At 58.5% G+C, this 17,645-nt stretch overlaps 1 protein-coding gene across 4 annotated transcripts in view; it reads right to left on the reverse strand.

Annotated features, from left to right (window-relative positions):
• AGAP2 (ArfGAP with GTPase domain, ankyrin repeat and PH domain 2) overlaps positions 1 to 17,645 on the reverse strand; it is a 58,011-nt gene that overhangs the window by 18,614 nt on the left and 21,752 nt on the right. The gene's annotated exons all lie outside the window — the stretch shown is intronic.

Raw genomic sequence — 17,645 nt, forward strand, 5'->3', positions numbered from 1 at the left:
TGCTGCCCTGGCCAACGGGGCACGCCGCTCTGCTTCGGGAGCAGTTCCCCCGTGCTGTGGTCAGTATTACCCCCCACCGCTGGGAGTGGGAAACGGAGGCAGGGGAGAGGGCTGTGCCAGCCTGGGGACGGCAGGGCCTGGAGCCTGGGTCTTTACATTGGAAGCTGAATGGAGCCACGGGGCGCCCGGACGCGGAGCCGCGGCACAGAGAGGCTATTTACACACAGGCCTGGCCGCTCGGGGAGACACTGGGTTATTGAGCCCTGGATGACAGAGGCATGGATCAGCGGCTGGAGAGCAGTGCAGGAAAGCGACCAGAGCAAAACTCCATCGCGGCATTTACATGGGGGGTCCCCACGGCCCTGGGATCTGCACCACCCCACAGACCCCCCGGCACCACCCCACAGACCCCCTGGCTCTGGACGCAACAGCGTGGACGTGGTCCTGGGCTACACTGTACATACTGCCCCATATACACTCTGCTGTGCATCACAAACACGACAGATACCAGCCCCATATATACCCCACTGCCCCGTATAGCCCAGCATGGATCCAGGACCCAGTCTCACTATATGTACTAGCCCCATATATACGGCACCCCTCCCCATATAGACCAGCATGGATGCCGCCCCTGTGGAAAGCGAGGGCGGCATCCACCCGGTGCTGTGTCTGGCTGGATTTGACTCCCAGTGACGGGGTCTTGCCTGCGAAGCAGACAGCTGGGGGGCAGGGGGGGGTGTTAATGTCCTTTCTCTGCCGGTTTGCCCCGGCCCAGGGTCTGGGCTCCAGGGCAGGTGACTCTGGGGCGACTCTGGGCCCAGGCGGCCGCCGGTGGGACAGGCCCTGCCACGGGCTGCGCCCAGCCGGGCTCCACGGCACCGCACGACGGAACTCGCTCCGTCTCTCTGTTACCATGGAACTGTTGCTAAGCAACAGTGCCCAGCGCGTTGCCGAGCGACCCGGAGAGACAAGGGCCAAGGCTACAGGCCCGCTGGCTCTGGATTCCTGGAGCTGAGGGTGTTGCCTGACAGCCAGATTCCCGCGGGTGCAGCCACGCTGGCCGCTGGCCCCACGTTGGACGGCTTCCAGCTGGTGCCACCCCACTCCAACCAGCTGAGAGCCCTGCCACCCCCACCTAGGGGCGTCTCTCACTCATGCCCTGGCCCCTGATGGAGGATGCTACCCGACCCTCCTAACCTCCTGGTCAGGCACGTCCATGGCTATCTTGTCGGGTTCCCATATGGTTCCCAGCACCACCTTATCTGAACACCTCATGCTCTTCAAACCCTCCATCCCGTCCCGTTTCCCCCCCCCCCCCCCGTGAGGTATGGGGAGTGTTATCCCTGTTTTTAAGACGGGGAAACTGAGGCACAGAATAGCTAAGTGACTTGCCCGAGGTGGTAGAGCAAAGGGCATCAAATCCGGCTCTCCGAAGCGCCCTCACCACTGGGCCGGCCCTCTTCTCCAGGGAGGACTTTTTCAAAGGCACTCAGGAGGAAGAGCAGCCCAAGCCCCAGTGAAAGCCAGTTGTGTGCCTAACTTCCTTAGGAACCTCTGACTATCCCAGTGCTGCAGGGACACAGGGACAGATGGGGAGGGCGGGCAGGAGACCAGTAAACTGCCCCCCATCCATCGTATCAGGGAGACACCAGAAAGCAGGGGCAAAGGTCTGGGTTAGCCGAAGAATCCAGCGAGGCTGTCTCTGCCATCCGCCCTCCTCTCCCCCCGCGGCTGCCTTGACTCGGTGACTGCCTGGTGCCGTGAGTCACAGCGACAGGCTTGGCTCTCTCTGCCCCGGACTGGTGCCATCATCTCGGGTTGTTATGTAAGTGCAGCTCGAACAGTCACCAAAGGAGGTCGCTTGCCATGGCCCCCCGAACACACCGATGACAGGACTCTAGCCCAAAACTGAGCAGACACAACCAGCGGAGGACTCCTTGGATGCCCCACGCCGGCAAGGATGCAAAATCTGGATTGCTCGTGGCCTGCCCCGAAGCTGGGAAGCTACTGGGGTTCAGAGCAGAGGCGGGGAACCCCTGGGCTCCGAGTATTCAGGAACCACCAGCCCTGAACGAGGCAGATGCCCCGACCTCTCAGTTAGGGGCTGGACGGGGAGCCTGGATCCCGGGAAGCGGCCAGGCCAATCCTCAAAGAAATCGTGCTCTTGGGTAGCTCCTGATGCCCCCCACTCAGACCCACGCTGCTCCCTACGGGCACGTGGCACCAGCTCTGCACCCTGCCCCCTTGCCCAGGCCTCACGGGAGACGCTGCCCCCTGCTGGGGACACAGTCACATGTGAGGGATTGCGGCCTGCGATAAGGACTGGGCCGGGGCAGCAGCAGGGACCGCCTGCAGCGGAGCAGGGAGCTCGGGACTGAGCCTCAGACGCTGCCCCCCCGGCCGTGCCCAGATGGCAAACACAACGCCAAGCTTGCAGGTGGGGGGGGGAGGTGGAGGGAGGGCAGGCAGCCCCCCTCCCCCTCCTCCCTGGCACATGGCCCTTGGGTGACAGCATCAAGCGGGCTGGGAGAAGCCACAGTCTGGCACCTGCAGGCAGCCACTGGATCGGTCGCGCTTGGCTGGGCGCCTGACAAGTGTCACTGAGCTTTCCCCTGACACAACCCGCCCCCCCACCCTTAGTGTTAACGAAGGAGAATCCCAGCACCAATTAGAGCAGGACCATGGGCAACAGCACAGTGAACGTCCTTCGAGGTTTCTGCCATGCAGCTTTGCCAGGGGTCGGAGGAAACCAATGCAGGGCAGGCTGCCTGGGGTTGATCCCGGGGCTGTACATCACTTTGGGTTGGAGAGCTACAAACCCCCTGCTTCCTTTTGCACCACTTCAGCCACCGTCTGCTTGCTCCCTTGTCTCGACAGCCCCCCCAGAGAGAAGCACCCAACATTTGCTGGGCTCTTCTGATAATCCAGCCGTGGGGGGGGGGGTCACCCTGGGCTATTCAGGTGCCTCGAAAGGACCTGAGCTCTTTTGAAAGCCTGGCCCCAGATGAAGTGCTGGAGAACTACGTCACAGCCGGATGGGTCCCGCCAGCCAGGACTTTCCCTGATGCCCTTTGGCTCAGCGGCATGCCACCACCTGGACCCGTGGCAGCCAGACGGGACCTAATTCTCCTTTGCCCGGGGCCTTGCACCCGGTCGGGGCAAATCGCTGCTTGGTGGATTCGGTCTCCCTTTGCCCTGAAGGATGCTTGATTGGGGCCCCGCCCTGGAAGCCGGGCGTGCACGTACCGGGCTGGGCAGCACGCGTGCAAAGTGTCCGTGCAGCACTTCAAAGTCGTGCAAAGATGCGTGTGCACCTTTATCCGCGACAGGGAGCAATGGGGATGCTGACCCCCCCGACCCGGCAGGCCTTTCGTAAGCTATTGCTGCAATGCTCAGCCACCGTATTGCTGGGCAAATCCTGCCTCGGCACTAGTAACAACCCTTCCCGGCTATGACATCACCCCTCCCCCAGCCTGATTGGTGCGGAACCGCTCAAGCAGCAAATCAGCTCCCGCGACTGGGGCAAACTCAGCCGCCGCGATTGGCCCGGCAGGTTCGGCATCTTGCTCCCAGCAGCCGCCAATATCTGCTGCGCGGTGGGAAGAAAAGCCCAGCATGCACCTGGCCAGCGGGGCACTGCTGCACGTGGGGCGGGGGCTGGGATTCCTTCCTGACCCCCGGGGCCGAGAGATCAGCGTAGGCCCTGGAACGTGAGAGCTGACTGCCCCAGCCCCGGCTGCCAGGGCTGCAAGACAAATCTGATTAGCGGGAAAGGAATTAGCCAGCTGGCTTTGAAAGCCCCCGCCCCCAGCTCCAGGTCCTCATCACAGGACGAGCTGGCCCTTTAAGGGGAGCAGGGATTTATCCCCCTTCCCAAGTGAGGGGAGGGGCTCAGGTCAGTCCCTTTAGGGCCAGAGGGCCTGCAGGGATCAGGCGACACCTGGCCCAGGTGTGGCTGAGCCCGCCTCCCCTTAAAGGGCCAGCTCACCCTGTGACAGTCCTAAGGAGGGATTCAGAGCAGTGGTCACGGGCGGGAGCCGAGGCTGAGGGCAAAGCAGGGCTCTTGCTCTCCGGAGGATGCTAAAGCCTAAGATACGGCCATGGAATTTAGGCACCTAACTCCCACTGAAACCAATGGGAGTTAGGCACTTACATACCATTGAGGATCTAGGCCTTCATCTCTATTGCTCTGGGATAGCCGGGAAAGAAGGCCGTCCTAGCCACTCGCAATCTACGCCCCTTGGGATGGAGGCAGGGGCTTGGCACAAGGGCACGGAACCACCAGCCACGGGCAGGGCTGGGGAGACGCCGCCATGGCTGGAGGATGATCCGTGCCAACGGTACCAGCTTGGGCTCTCTCCTTCTGTCGGGCCTGCCTGCTGTCTCTTTGGGGAAAGAACCATACTGCACCCAGGGTAACGGCCCCAATCCCTGACTAGGGTCTCCTGGCACAACCACAGTTCAGAGAGATAATGACTGTTGGCTGTGGTACAGTGCCCACCTCACAAAACCCATCGCCACGCTGGGCATTGGGCTTGTCGGCTGCTTCAGCAGGGAGCACAGAGCGAACTCCCCTCTGGAGCCCGGAGAGGGTTCCCTAGGGCTGAGGGATATCGGCCGTGGGCGGTTTGGGTAACTTACACTGGCGCTGCCCGGGGCGTCCCATAGTGGGGGCTTGGGCCCAGATCCTAACAAGGTATTGAGGTGCCTAATGAGGATCTGGGCTTTGGCCCTCCAAGGTGGCCAGGCTGGCATTGAGTTGAGACCAGAAGGAACCAGTGTGGGCATCTAGGCTGACCTGCCAGAGGCTCTTCCCCTGGGATTCCTACGTCCAGCCCATATCTGGTGGGTGAGCTAGAGCATGTTCCCACCGAGGCTGAGATTCTCCAAAAGCAGGTCGGGCACCCGCTGACACCCCTTGGCTCCAACACCCAGAGATTTCCAAAATCCCAGCCCTACCTAGCTCCTCCCAGAGCCCTCGTTCCAGCAGACGCACAGTGCTGAGGCGGGCGAAACAAGGGAATGAGCACCTGACAGCCCCAGACCTGTTGTGTGTCTCCCCACTGTGCCCCCACGGGCAGGCAGCCAGCGCCCCATTACACCCCAAATGCTGGAGCTGAGCTCCCCTGCGCCGGGAGGAGGAGGGGCACCGCCACGCAATGTGTGTGTGGCTCTGTGGCTGATGGAAGCCAACAGCTCCCTCGGTGCCACGGTGCCCAGACAAAACACCTTTTTAATCCCCCTCCGCAATCCCTTCCCCGCCGCGTGCTCTGTCTGTCTAAGCCTCCTGCCGGTCGCTTCTCCCAGGCTGCGGCGTTTGAAATGCCAGTCAGCGGAGATCAAAGGCAAGCCTGGCTGTTACAGAACCGGCGTGCCGCGGGGACGCCGTCCCTGATTAGCACCCCCGCTGCGTGGAGGGGGAGCCGACGCAGGGCATCAAAGGGACCGGCGCAGGGATGCCTGGGCGTTCATGTCTATATGCTGGATCTGCCAGGCAGGGATGGCCAGGTCCCTGTCGCCGCATGCTGTGTGCCCGCTGGGACATGGCACGAACCCCCTGGCTCCCTGCCTTCAGGACAGGCCAGTGTCCCCCTCTGCCAGCAGGTAGGTTGTGCCGCAGAAAGCCTTCCGGAGACCAAGGCCTGGCTCTGCTCTGCCTCCTTGTTCACCCAGCCGGGTCGCCCGCCTCATGCTTCTGTGCTTCTGATTCCCTCTCGTTCCTCAGCCTCAGGAACAGCTCCCTGGGGCCGGGCAGGCGGCTACTGATACGACCCGTTTGGGCTGGAAGGGGCACTGTACGTCTTATTAACCCGTCGCTGCAGGGAACCAAGGGGCAGTGAGGTCTAGTGGGTAGAGGCTCTCCCTGGGGACTAAGGACACTTGGGTTCTGTTCCCAGCCTTGCCACTGCCTTTGGGCAGGTCACGACGCTGCTCTGTGCCTCGGTTTACCTGCCTGTACTAATGGGGGTAATGATATTTAGCTCTTTTGTAAAGTGAAAAAAAAACCTGCCCCGTGCCTCAGTTTCCCCTCCCACACGTAGCCATCTAAACCATGAGCTCTTGGGATCAGGGAATATCTCTCAGTCTGTGTTTGTACAGCACCTAGCACAATGCTCCCCCCCTCCACTAGCTGTTACCGTAACACATCTAAATAACGCTAGAGGAGCACTTCCATGCTCAGGCGTTTTCACCAAAAAGCCCAGCTGAGCTGCCCTGGACTTTTCCTGCATTTGCTCGTCACGGGAAGGGAGGGTGGCCTTCTTTAGCCCTAAACAAGGCCTTGGTTTCTTCCAGCCCAGGTGCTCCCTGTTTATCACCGTGGTGCTGGGAGGTGCTTAGAAGCTGCCCTCAGCTGAGTCACCTTAGATCCAAAGCCATTAAAGCTGAGGGGTGGCCATGAGAAGGAGCAATTCCAGCCAAGGCAGTAGCCCCGGGGCAGGTCATAGCAGAGCCGTGTGGGCTGAGGGGTCTCCGTGAGGCAAAGGAAGCCAGGAGCAGGAGTTGTGAGCAAGTCGCAGAGAGACAGCTCTCCTTGGGCACAGAGCCTGCTGGAGAGCAGACCTGGGGATTTCTGAGCAAGGAAACGCTTGCTGTGGTTTGTCCCGCTGCATTCAGGGACAGGGGCTGTGTCCTGACTCGGAGCATCGGCCAGGCCCAGCAATTGGCTGCACGGCTCAGGCCAAAGGGCTAACGCTGCTGGTCCTGCTTCACAGGTGAGCCCAATTGCCTCATCCCAGCTCTCACGAGGGACAGAGCCCCGCACTCCCAGTCTGCTGCTCTAGCCACTAGCCTGTACTGCCTCTACAGCCCTTTGCATGTCCCGCCCCACGGAGGCTGCTGCAATGGAGAATGGACTGCGGAAAGCCACCGACAATAACCCCCTCGGCCAGGAATTCAGGGACCGCGCCGCGCAGGATGGCCAGAGGGCTGATAGGAAGGTGTTTAATAAACACCAAGAGTTCTCCATGATTGCTAATGAGTTGCTCTGATCGGGGCTCAGGGACCAGCCTCCCTGCAGATGGGGCTGGAGAGGGAAGAGTCCTGTTAGCTCAGCCAGGCCAAGACTGCCCCACTCCTGAGCTGAGTTTGGAGGGTGCTCAGCTCGCCCCCCCCGCCCCACCACCAGCAGCTGGGGGCATCGGAGCCACGCCAGGGACGAGAGGAGCCTTGGGCCACAGCAGAAACAAGGTGTCTTGGGTTTTTGGCAGTGAAACCTCACAACCTGCCACCTAACACAACAGCAAGTGGCTGGGTCCATTCCTGGCCCTGCCACGCCCCTGCTGGGTGACCTGGGGCAAGTCGGTTCTCTGTCTCAGTTTCCCCTCTCACGCCTTGTCTATTCAGACTGTGAGCCCTTCAGGGCTCGGACTGTCACGAGCGGGGCCCTGCTCTCGGGTGGGACCTTTGGGTGCTACCGTACTACGCACGCTAAATGCGAGGCAGGGGTGCAGGGCGGAGCTGGACTCTGATCCCTGTGCCCAGAGAGATCAGCATTTGGGAGCCTCACTGATTTCAGTGGGCCAGCTTGTGGGCTAAGGCCCTGCTCCATAGGAGCAAATGGGGTAAAAGTCTGGCTCCCCGGCCCCCCAACTTCTCAATGGGATTGTGGGAGTGAGGTTTCAACATCCAGCTCAGAGGGATGGGGGGGTGTTTGTGAACTGGCCCCAGAAGCTGCCTGTGTCTGGGCGGTGAAAGGCACTTCCGAGACACAAAGCCAGGTGATGATGGCTCGTTTCAGAGATGAGAAATAATAATGGGCTTCCCACGCTGAATCACCCGTCAGGCAGCTCATGAAGACGCCGGGATCTGCCAAGCGGCGAGACCACAAACACACCCGATTGCCCACTGAGGTTGGAGGCAGTTTCCCAGCATTGTCTCCCGGCCCCAGGCGCCAGGAACTCATCTGGAAAGGAGACGCCCCGTAACCTGGTGCTTGGACTCCGATAAACGCTGTGGAGAAAGGCACCTGGAAAAGCAGCAAGGCCTCAGGACTCCTGGGTTCTGTAAGTCCCAGTTTGCCCTTCCTGGGTGACCTGGGGCAAGTCCCTTCCTGGCTCCGTGCCTCAGTTTCCCCTCCCGCCCTTCATCTATTTAGACTGTGAGCTCTGCAGGGGAGGGGCTGCCTCTCGCCCTATGTCTGTGCAGCCTTGATCAATGGGGCCGCGAATCTTGGTTTGGGGCCTCTAGGTGCTACCGTAATGCACCAGGTAGCAGCACAGTGAGCACAGGACCCGGGCGGCTCAGGGCCTCTGCAGAAAGGTCTCAGGAGCGGGAAGGCTGAGAGCAGGGCTGGCATAGGCAGGTGACATGCAAGCTTCCCACCCCCCCTCTGCCAAGGGGCATCACTCCTGTTCTGCAGCCAGGCCCTGGGCTCCCCACACCCCCAGCTCCGCTGGTACCCCTCAATCCCAACCCCCAGCCCCCTGCTATCCCAGCCCTGGGCTGCCCACATATACACATCTGGGCTCATGACCCTCTATTCTGACCCAGAGCCCCCTGCTTCCCCGCCCCATGCCTCAGTTTCCCCTCCCACACCTTCTCTATTCAGACTGGGAGCGTTTTAGGGCTGGGACTGTCTCTCTCATCAGGAGGCACGTGGGTTATCCGAGCCCACAGCAAGGCCCCAGGTCGGGGGGGTGGGCGGGAATGACTGCGTCAGTACCCAAGGCTGGCGTCGCTAATTACGGCCTCGTTACCAGAGTGACTGTGAACCTAACCAAGGAAGCAACGCCCCTCCCCAAGGGGCACAAATCCACTCCCTCTCCCCAGCCCCTGAGTTTATCTGACTGGCTCCAGCATCAAGGTTCCCATTAGGGGGGGTCTCGGAGACCAGACCCTGCCAACTCAAGCCAAGCCTGCTGCATGGACGCCCCTCGCAGGGGCTGAGCCAGATTCCTGGCTAGTGGTGAGATGGCGGGTGAGCAGCTGGCAAGGGCCGGAGCGTGACGGACCATGGGGACCCCGGCGCAGGCCAAAGCAGATCGAAACTCCTGCCCTGCTTTCATGGCCTCTCTGGGCCCTCGCTCGGCTGCAGATGAGCTGCAGTGCCCACTCCTCTTCCTCGTCCGGCCTGCTTGTGCCACACTTCCATGCTGCCCTTCACCGTGGCATCTAGCCCCCCGCCCCCCCGTTCTCATCACCTGGCTGGATCTTTGGAGCGCTAAGGAAAGCCATCGTCCTCCAGCATCCTTGGGTCCTCTATCCCCCGTCCTTGGGTCCTCACTGACTCGCACCCAGATCATGGCCCACCCTGCTTTCTCCACACCCTTCCTGCTTCGCCTCCCCCCCCACACACTGTGTCACCAGCGGGGTGCCAGCATGCCCTGGCGCAGCGGGTAGGACAGAAGCACCCCCTAGCCAGGCATGGAGCCTTTCACAAGCCATTATACTTTCTGACGGGGGGAAAAAAACAACCAGCATCATGTCAAATTAGACTCAAAACCCAAATTGTGAAGGAACAAATCGAAACGGAGCCCGAGGACGCCCATGACAGCTCTGGGAACAGGAGCAGGCATCCCTGCCACTGGGGGAGGTCTGGCCTACTGCTCACGACAAGCAAAGCAGCCACAAAGGGGTGGGAGGGGAAACTGAGGCAAGGGGTGTGTGGGGAGGACATGCCCAGGACCAGAACCCAGGCCTTGCTGTTATTTCACTGCAGAGGCTGGGGCAGTTCTAAGTCCCATCACCGCTGAGCACCTCAGTTTCCCCTCCCACCCTTTGTCTATTTAAACTGTGATCTCTCTGGGACATGGACTATCTCTCACTAGATATGTGCAGTGCCTGGCGCAACAAGGCCCTGAGCTCACTTGAGGCTGCTTGGCGTTACCGCAGAATAACCACACAGAGCAACGGATCTGAGACCAAACCATCGGGCTCGGGAACATCAAGGCGCTTCCCTTCACCTCCCTTGGCTCCCCCATCCCGCCGCCTGTCCCTGCGGCCCCACAGAAGAGGCCGACGCAGAACGCACGGCTGGGGAGATCAAGGTTAATCACGGGTCATTTCACTGCCTGGGAACTTTACTCCCCTAACAGAGTTCCCACCCCTAGTCCTGCCCCTCCACCCGCCCTGCTCAGCTGCTGCCCGCGCCCGCCCCTCAACTGCCCCCCGCCCCAAGGCTGCTCCAGCCCTGCTGGGCATCACGGACAGATACTGAGGGGCAGCCAGCGAGAGGGGAAACTGAATTTCAGGTGAAGTTTCCTAGCAGCAAGCCATCTCCAGCTGGGAGGTAAAGGCCAGGGAAGGGGCAGCGACCCAAGCCAGGCCAAAGCCCCGGGGAACGCCCTGCAGGGGCAATCCAGTGCGGGCCCCAGGAGAGGGCGTCAATGGAAACTACATGGTACTTCCCAGACCTGGCTTCTACGGGCCAGATCCTGGCGGTGTAAACTGACATCACCCCACTGAGGTCAGTGGACCAGATCCCACCCCCTGCAAATGGGGGAGGGTCCAACCCCAGGTGCCCCCTGAAAATCGGGGCATGTCGCAACTTGTGTCCTCCCCCCCACCCCTGCAATCAGGGCACGTTGCCCAGGTTCCCCCTGCAATAGTGGTGTGCCACCCTGGGCTCTCCCCTGCCATCGGGGCACGCTGCCCCTGGTTCCCCCTGCAGTTGAGGTGCGCCACCCACAAAGGGTGCTCGGTTCTGTCTGGTGCCAGATTTCATGCCAAGAGCTTGGCTCAGCTCCCGTGAGCTGCCAAGCGGCTTCCTCCTCAAGCCCAACCTCCTCGAGAACCCGCGACGCCCATGGAAAATGCCCCCGGGGCGCTTCGCACGTTACAGATGCGGCTCAGCGGCAGGTTCCCCTGCTTCGGCTGGCGCTCGGGCAAGGCAGCTGTCAGAGATGCTGGATTGAGGCCGGCCATGGCTCTCCCGGCTTCCACCAAAGCTTCCCCAATTTAACCCCATCCAGCCAAGGAGCCTGGTCTCTGGTCTGACAACCCAGCTCCTTACCCAGCGACGGGTCCCCGCAAAGGGGGTCCCCACAACTGCGAGGGCTGAGGGGGCTACAGCCATCCACAGCTCCTGTTGCTGCAAACAGCTGTCTTCGACACTCCAGAGCGGTGGGCACTAAGCCGCCCCGGGACGCCGCCCCAGGGGTCACGGAGAAATAGCCAGGGGGTTGAATTAAATTCCATGGCTTTGGGGGTGGAAATTCCACTCCGGGAAAGCAAAACCATTCAGAAATTCCTTCTGTAAGACAATCCCAAAACACCAACCCCCCAAACCCTGTGTTTTGGGCCGAGCAAAACATCCCACTCGAATCAAAATGTTTCATTTCGACATCATCACGGGAAAGCTTCCTGCTCAAATGTTTACAAGGCAAAAGAAATCTCTCCACAGCACCGAGCCATTTGGAAGGGAAAATTCCAACCCGCCCGTCCGAAAAACGTCGAAACAAAATGTTCCGATCTCGGCAAACGGCAGGTTTGCCCTTTCCTCCCCCGCCAAGGAAATCGACACATTTCTGTGCAACGTTTCATCGCCGACCGTTCTGCTCGGAAGCCGTCAGAAGCCAAACTCAGGTGGGAGGGACCCCATCCCTTTCGAAGAGGGAGGGCAAATAGCTGTTGGAACAATTCACCAGGGCTCGCTCCTGGTGGATTTGCCGTGAGCGGCGATTTTAAAACCAAGGCGGGATGTCTTTGCAAATTTACAAATATGCTTTTTATAAAGCTGTTTTGTGGAGGTTTTTTTCAGTGTTTCGGGAAGACTGTCCAAGGGACAGGGAGTCAGGATGCCTGGGTTCTGTCCCCAGCTCTGGGAGGAGAGTGGGGCCTAGTGGTCAGAGATCCAGAGGTAGGGGGGCTGCAGTATCGGCGGACAGGAACCAAGTATAATATTGGCTCTAGGAATTCTTCTAGGGATGGGCCATGGCCTGTGGCATCCAGGAGGCCTTGGAATCTGGGAATCTACAAAGGTATTTTCCGCTGGAAAGACATTCCGTTGGAAAATTCCCAACCCACCTCCCAGATGGCGGCCGCCACTCCACAGTGTCACCTTGGGAGGAGGAAGAAGCTATCTCGGCTTCTGCCCATTTCAGTGTTAGGTATTTCCCTGCTCCCTCGGGATGCTCTCCAGGGAGCAGTCCGGCTGCCCTCCCGGGACTCGAACCCTGGTCTGAGACTACTGTGTTCGCACGCGAGGAGCTCAGCAAATTGTGGGACGGCTCCGCTGGCCCCGTGCCCACCTCCCACTTCTGCTAATCGCTCAGAGAACGCAGCGAGGGAGGGGGCCACGTTGGGGGATCCAGGAAAACGGGGAACAAAGGGAGTGAGAAGGTGCAGAACCCCCGTTACAGCCAGGGGTGCGTGTTCGCAGAAACCAGCATTACATGAGCATCTCACATTTGCTCAGAGCCTGGCTGCCAGCCAAGACAGCTTTGCAGCTACCTAGCACTGTGCCTGCTGCTGCCTTCGGTGACACCCCCCCCCCCCCCCACACACACACACCCCTGATCCATGGCGGAGAACATGCTCTCCGGCAGGGCTAGATCAGGCCCACGTCCCAACCTGGCTCACCTCCCGGCCTGCCCGACGGCGGGGCGGAGGCGGGATGCATGAGCCTTGACATGGCACTTGGCATTTGGCTGAGAACCACAGCCCCTCCAGTCCTCGGAGGGGAGGGCATTCCCCGCTCTGGGCAGCCCCAGGCCGCTGGGCTTTTCCAGCTCACTGCCAGGGCAGGGGCGGGGGGTGGGTACAATCCTCCAGGAACGGCTTTGCAATTCCAGAGGATGAACAAGTCTTCATGACAGCTCCCCAGAGGAGGGATCTGGCTCCATCAGAGCCAGGCTGATTCAGCCATTGCAGCCGGAGGGAAAATGGAGATGTCTGGGACCCGCTCCTGCCAGCGTCCGTTCATGCAATTCCTTCTCCCGGGCACCAGCAGCTCGGTCATTTCCTACCTGAGCTCCTGTCTGTTACACACCAGAGACTGGGGATCTGTTCTAGATCTCTCACGTGTTTCTAAGGCATGGAGTTCTCCGACCTTTCGGGATCTGAGCCAGAAAGACTCAGGGCTTGTCTACAAGGAGCCATGGGCTGCTCCAACTCTGCCGGCATAACTCCCCGTGTGAACCCTCGACAGTGGCTTTAATCTGGAGTAAGTGCTCCACTTCAGAAGCTCATAATAATAGAAAATCATTCTATTCGGTCCATATGCCAGCCCATGCCCATCACCCTGGCCTCTGAGTCTGACAAGGGGCCTCCTTTATCCCACCAGAACCACAGACATAGGGGATATTTTAATGAAATTACATCTCTGTTTAGCTTTTCCTCCCCCTTTCTATATCCCAGCTTGCTGTCCCGGAAAACAGGCTTTTCTGTTCCTCTTCCACGCTGCGGTTCTTCCCAGCCAAGCCCATCTCTCTACCCCACAGATAAAGGCTCCTGAAATATTTGAAAAACAAAATTTGCAAATACACGTTTTATAAAGCTGTTTTATAGGGTTTTTTTCAGTGTTTCAGGCAGGCTGTCCAAGGGACAGGGAATCAGGACGCCTGGGTTCTGTCCCCAGTTCTGGGAGAGGAGTGGGGCCTAGCGGTCAGAGATCCAGGAGCCGGGGGGGCTGCATCATCAGAGGAAAGGAACTAAGTACAAGACAAGCTCTGGACCAGTGCTGCCCTGCGCTGGGGCTTCTCCTTCATGGATGTAGGGCTGGGTTGTGGAATTAAAGTCTGGCAAGGAGGCCCACACGGACATGCCGCATCCCTGAGCGGCTGGAGCTACCTGCGGCCAGCTGGGTTGTTGCCTGGAGGATGAGTGTGTGTGTGTGTGTGTGTGTGTGTGTGTGTATTAACCCTTTGCACCTGCACAACAGGGGGAGGGTGTGTGTGTGTGTATTCAGCCTTTGCTCCTCCACAACAGGGGGAGGGTGTGTGTGTGTGTGTATTAACCCTTTGCTCCTCCACAACAGGGGAAGGGTGTGTGTGTGTGTGTGTGTGTATTAACCCTTTGTTCCTCCACAACAGGGGAAGGGTGTGTGTGTGTGTGTGTGTGTGTATTAACCCTTTGTTCCTCCACAACAGGGGAAGGGTGTGTGTGTGTGTGTGTGTGTATTAACCCTTTGTTCCTCCACAACAGGGGAAGGGTGTGTGTGTGTGTGTGTGTGTGTGTGTATTAACCCTTTGTTCCTCCACAACAGGGGAAGGGTGTGTGTGTGTGTGTGTGTGTATTAACCCTTTGTTCCTCCACAACAGGGGAAGGGTCTGTGTGTGTGTGTGTGTATTAACCCTTTGTTCCTCCACAACAGGGGGAGGGTGTGTGTGTGTGTGTGTGTGTGTGTGTGTATTAACCCTTTGTTCCTCCACAACAGGGGGAGTGTGTGTGTGTGTGTGTGTGTATTAACCCTTTGTTCCTCCTCAACAGGGGGAGGGTGTGTGTGTGTGTGTGTGTATTAACCCTTTGTTCCTCCTCAACAGGGGGAGGGTGTGTGTGTGTGTGTGTGTGTGTGTGTGTATTAACCCTTTGTTCCTCCACAACAGGGGGAGTGTGTGTGTGTGTGTGTGTGTATTAACCCTTTGTTCCTCCTCAACAGGGGGAGGGTGTGTGTGTGTGTGTGTGTATTAACCCTTTGCTCCTCCACAACAGGGGAAGGGTGTGGGTGTGTGTGTATTAACCCTTTGCTCCTCCACAACAGGGGAAGGGTGTGTGTGTGTGTGTATTAACCCTTTGTTCCTCCACAACAGGGGAACGGTGTGTGTGTGTGTGTATTAACCCTTTGTTCCTCCACAACAGGGGAAAGGTGTGTGTGTGTGTGTGTGTGTGTGTGTATTAACCCTTTGTTCCTCCACAACAGGGGAACGGTGTGTGTGTGTGTGTATTAACCCTTTGTTCCTCCACAACAGGGAAACGGTGTGTGTGTGTGTGTGTGTGTATTAACCCTTTGTTCCTCCACAACAGGGGAACGGGGTGTGTGTGTGTGTGTGTGTGTATTAACCCTTTGTTCCTCCACAACAGGGGAACGGTGTGTGTGTGTGTGTGTGTGTGTGTATTAACCCTTTGTTCCTCCACAACAGGGGAACGGGGTGTGTGTGTGTGTGTGTGTGTGTATTAACCCTTTGTTCCTCCACAACAGGGGAACGGTGTGTGTGTGTGTGTATTAACCCTTTGTTCCTCCACAACAGGGAAACGGTGTGTGTGTGTGTGTGTGTGTATTAACCCTTTGTTCCTCCACAACAGGGGAACGGGGTGTGTGTGTGTGTGTGTGTGTATTAACCCTTTGTTCCTCCACAACAGGGGAACGGGGTGTGTGTGTGTGTGTGTGTGTATATTAACCCTTTGTTCCTCCACAACAGGGGAACGGGGTGTGTGTGTGTGTGTGTGTATTAACCCTTTGTTCCTCCACAACAGGGGAAGGGTGTGTGTGTGTGTGTGTATTAACCCTTTGCACCTCCACGACAGAGAAACGGTTGCGTGCTGGTTAACCCTTTGTGCTACCCCTGCGGCTCTGTAGCACTCTAACCCTGATGCGGCGGGAGTGGCCTTGGGCTCACCCGGCAGAGCGGCCCGCGATTCCCGGTTGCTAAAACGCACCCGCCAATCAGCTTCCTGGCCGGATTCATCCTTCATGTTGCAAAAAGGATCATTACAAGCGCAGCCCCGCCTCGCCGCTGGAAAGTCCTTTCCCTGCCCTCTGCCTCCGGCCGTATCCCATGTCATACAGGCCGGGCTAGGACCCCGCTTGGCTCCCATCACAGACGTTCAGAGGGTCAATCCAGGCTGCCCCTTCCAGCCCTTGCAATTCCCACCTTGCTCCTGGGAGCTGATTCTGCGTCCTTTTCCCACGGGAGACGCTCGGCAAGGGGAACGGATGCTCGGTACCCACCTCCCTGCCAACGGAGCGTTTCCTAGGTGATCCCTCGCCATTTCACCGTGGAAATTTTCAGTGGCAAACACGGATGGGGGTGGAGGATGGGGGGAGAACGCTCCTGGTTTTGAGAAGCATCTCCGAGCAATCAAAGCCGCAAAATCATAAGAATGGCCATACTGGGTCAGACCAAAGGTCCATCAAGCCCAGTATCCTGTCCTCTGACAGTGGCCAATGGCAGGTGCCCCAAAGGGAATGGACAGACAGGTTATCATCAAGTGATCCATGCCCTGTTACCCAATCCCAACTGCTGGCAAACAGAGGCTAGGGACACCATCCCTGCCCATCCTGGCTCATAGCCATTGATGGACCAATCCTCCACGAATTTATCTAGCTCCCTTTTAACTCCGTGATAGTCTTGGCCTTCGCAACACCCTCTGGCAAGGCGTTCCAGAGGTTGACAGTGCGTTGCGTGAAAAAATACTTTCTTGTGTTTGTTGTAAACCTGTTGCCTATTTATTTCATTTGGTGGCCCCTTATTCTCGTGTTAGGAGAGGGAGTAAATAACACTTCCTTCTTCACTTTCTCCACACCAGTCATGATTTTATAGACCTCTATCACATCCCCCCTTAGTCACCTCTTTTCCAAGCTGAAAAGTCCCAGTTCTATTCATTTCTCCTCATACGGAAGCCGTTCCATACCCCGAAATCCTTGCACCAGAGTCTCCGGGGGGACAACACAGCCAAAGGCTAAAACCCTGGTGGGGGGGGGGGTCACATATTCGTCAAAAAGCAGCAGGTCCCACTGTCTGGGACAGTTGCATTAATCAAGGGTTAATAAATGCCGAGCAGATGTTTCAATAAATGGCTAATCCATTGTCGTAGAGTCCACCGGGTCAAAGGCCCACCTAGAATCCGCCCTCCTGGGTGTCTCACCACCCCTAACCCGCGCTGCTCATGCTAACCATGTAGGGACCAGCTCGTTGGCATGTGTTTGTGCAGCGCCCTGCACAGTGGGGCCCTGGTCTCGCAGCTGCAAGACTCGCCCCCCATTGGCCTTTATTAACCCTTTAGCAGCAGTGCCTTGACACCAAAGGCCCCCGTAAGCGGCAGTTTCTGAGTTCACGTCCCCACTTGGTGACCCCCTGAGACACCTAACGTGGTGGCTCTTGGATTTCCACGGTCTCAGAAACCCGCCTGCATGATACCAGTCAAAGCATCCTCCTCTTCTAGGCAGATTCCCCTGGAGAAACTGTGGGAGGACCAGGCTTTCTAAGGGGGTGCATCCTTAACCAGAACCCCCCATCTCCATGATTGACACACACAGAGTGAAGGCTCCGGGCTCCATCACACCCCAGAGCGGAGCTTCTCGAGGTCCGTGCCCAGGCTCGCATTTGGGACTGGACACGCAAAGTTCCATAACACAGATTTTCCGGTAGCCCCCCTACCCCGTTGCCTAAGGGACGGGTCTGCGTCATTCTCGGCGGAGCTGTGGTTTTACTTTGCCCATCAAGAGCCTCCTTCGCCATGGATCTCCGAGTGCCGAACCCTCATCAGTGGCACCTCCCCAAGTGGGGACTGTCACCCCCATTTTACCAAAAAGGAAACTGAGGCACAATGGAGGGATGTGACTCACCTGCGCTCATTAGGGAAATATGACAGAACCCTGGCTTCCCAGCCCCACCTGCTCTAACCACTAGACCCCCCCACCTCCTCTCCCAGAGCTCAGAATAGAACTCAGGAGTCCTGGCTTCCAAACCTACCCCCATCCCAACCACTCCCACAACTGCAGAAATAATTCAGCCCCCCGATCCACTCCCCGCTCCTCGGCTTTCAAG

The sequence above is a fragment of the Caretta caretta genome, chromosome 20 (genome assembly GCF_965140235.1).
Source record: "Caretta caretta isolate rCarCar2 chromosome 20, rCarCar1.hap1, whole genome shotgun sequence".
NCBI lineage: Eukaryota > Metazoa > Chordata > Testudines > Cheloniidae > Caretta > Caretta caretta.